General features: G+C 45.8%; 1 protein-coding gene across 1 annotated transcript in view; it reads left to right on the top strand.

The window, feature by feature from the left end:
- The window catches only part of LOC105548007 (chromosome unknown open reading frame, human C14orf159), a 122474-nt gene that overhangs the window by 49914 nt on the left and 69893 nt on the right, over positions 1-2667 (top strand). The window contains exon 2 of the mRNA XM_011991815.1: positions 1456-1507. The gene's annotated coding sequence lies outside the window, so the exon portion shown is untranslated. The remainder of the gene's footprint in view (positions 1-1455; positions 1508-2667) is intronic.

Raw genomic sequence — 2667 nt, 5'->3', positions numbered from 1 at the left:
CTCCCTCCCTCCCTCCCTTCCTTCCTTCCTTCCCTTCTTCTTCTTCTTTTTTTTTTCAATAGGGTCTTGCTCTATCACCCAGGCTGGAGTGCAGTGGTATGATCATGGCTCACTGAAGCCCTGACCTCTGGTCTTAGGTGAGCTCTGGGCTTAGGCGATCCTCTCCTCAGCCTCCCAAGTAGCTGGGACTATAGGCATGCGCCACCACGCCTGGCTAATTTTTGTATTTTTTGTAGAGACAGGGTTTTGCCATGTTGCCTAGGCTGGTCTCAAACTGCTGGGGTCCAGCGATACTCCCACCTTGGCCTCCCAAAGTGCTGGGATTACAGCCATGAGCCACTGTGCCCAGCCTGTTTCTAAATCATTTCTATTACAAACGGTGCTGCTATGTACTCAGTCATTTCATCACTGTTTGAGCACATCTGTAGGATACAGTCCTAGGATTGGATTGCTTGGGTAAATAGAGACATTACTTTCTAAAGGTGGAATTTCAGAAATCTGTGACAAGCATGCATGAGATATTTTTACACTGAAGTTTGGGGCGTGTCAGATCCAGCTAGAAGTTGACTGTCTGTGGGGCTCCTCTCTGATATATTTGATGTTAGGGAATGATGTTTCTGGGTTTGATAGTTTGTTCTCTAAAGAGAAAAGAGAGAGCTCACAGCAGAAAGGTAGCTTTTTGGATTCTAGCCAGGGCTCACTAATTGGATCTCATCTCACTTCACTTCTAGAGGAAGACCACTCAGGAAAACAAGATACCTGGTCCATGCAGCAGTGGGTTCCCCAGTGCCCTGATAGAAAGTTTGAGAAGTTTAGGATTCAGTCCCTAAAAACATATGGACTGAAGAGGCTCTGGCCCTAAAATCACCTTGTTGGGGATAGTGGGAAGGTCCCTGCTATTTTAAAAATATACTGAGGATGTGATTCCTAACACCACAAGATGGGTGGGTGGGTGAATGGATGGATGGCTGGGTGAATGGATGGATGGCTGGGTGAATGGATGGATGGCTGGGTGAATGGATAGATGGATGAACGAATGGGTAGATGGATGGATGGATGGATGGATGGATGGGTGGATGGATGACTGGATGGGTGGATAGATGGATGGATGAATGAATGGGTGGATGGATGGATACATACATAGATTCATACATATAGAAAGGCAAATAGTGATCAAACAAGTATGAACTTAGACCTGCTTTACCTAATAAGGTAACTTCTTTGAGCTCCTTGAACCTCAGTCTCTGACTGTAATAGGATTAACAATGCCTTTTTTGTGTGTGGGACTATAGTGACAAACCAACAGATGATGTACGTAAAGGCCCTAGCATGGTCCTGGCACACAGTGGGTACCCATATATGGTGGTAGTTGCTATCATTTACTATGAGTGGGCATTCTCTGATTGGTGTACATCGAAGGCTTTTTTTTTTTTTTTTTTTTTTTTTACTTTGCAGGAGCCAGATTACACCCTGTTTGACCCTGCCTTCAAAGGGATGACTCTGTAAGGTAGGGGCTCTCAGCCTTCTTTCCCTCCCAGCATGCACGGTGGGTGACACTGGGGTGCCTGACACACTCCCAGCATGCATTTCACAGGGCAGGATTTCTGGCAACAGTCATTTCTCTCCAGGCCAGGAAAGCAACCTAGAATCAACTTATATTCACATTAAAACAATACATAAATAAAGGAAAGAGAAGGCAATAACCCTCAGATTTTGGTCTCCTGGCTAAAATGTATTTGCAAAACAGCGCACAACTTGCACCTGCTGCCCTCTAGCGTAATAATGAGGGTGGGTAGAGGTACCTATGGGATGGCCTATTCCAGTGGGTTTGGGTAAATGAAGACAGTTGTCAGAGGGGTGGCTGCTATTCCCCACATGGTTATGGAATACTTCTCTCTTGGGCCTTTGCTGTGTGCCAGGCGAGGTGCTAGGTCCTCTCTGCAGTGTGCAGTGACCCCGGGGAACCACAGACATTCAGGACCCTGGCTGGTAGCTCAGTTGCTTGACTAAGGGGGTCAGGCTTGCCAGGCCCAGGCGTTAGGCAAACCCAGGCCTGACCTGCCAAAGCAGCTGCTTTAAGCCTCAGAATCTTCCACTGGGCAATGGAATCCTACCTCACCTGACTCCTCCCAGCACCCCCTCCCCTCAGTCCGTGGGGACTAAGTGTTCTCTCCCCTGTGTCCCCACAGCACTTTGTTCCCACAGCTATTAAAGTACTCATTGTTGGCTCTAAATATATCTCTCCTCCTTCCAAAGCAATATTCTTTTTGTTTTGTTTGCTAGAGATTTTATGCAATCTCAAATTCTTTGTTAAAATGGCCCTGGGGTTTACATTATTTTCTATCTAGGAGATTAGAGTTGAAAACATAAATTGGTGGTTTGGAATTCCACTGAGTTCTTCTCTTTAGATAGAAAGAATTGTGGAAAGTCCGGCTTGTCCAGAACCCTCACTATGGGCACTGTCCTTGAATCCTGCTCTCATTCATTCTGCAGTCAGCCAGTCATTCAACGAACACTTACTGAACTCCCACCTTTGTGCCACTATGCTAGGCGCTGGGTATATTTGGATGGAAAGGACCTTGGCTATGCTTTAGAGACCAACACAATGTGGTTATCTAGCTTTAGACTTTGCTGACGTACTAAAATCTTTTTTTTTTTTTTTTTTTT

The sequence above is a fragment of the Mandrillus leucophaeus genome, unplaced genomic scaffold (genome assembly GCF_000951045.1).
Source record: "Mandrillus leucophaeus isolate KB7577 unplaced genomic scaffold, Mleu.le_1.0 Scaffold4, whole genome shotgun sequence".
Taxonomy (NCBI): Eukaryota; Metazoa; Chordata; class Mammalia; order Primates; family Cercopithecidae; genus Mandrillus; species Mandrillus leucophaeus.
Note: the sequence above shows the minus strand (reverse complement) of the source record. Positions and strands in the feature narration are given on the sequence as shown.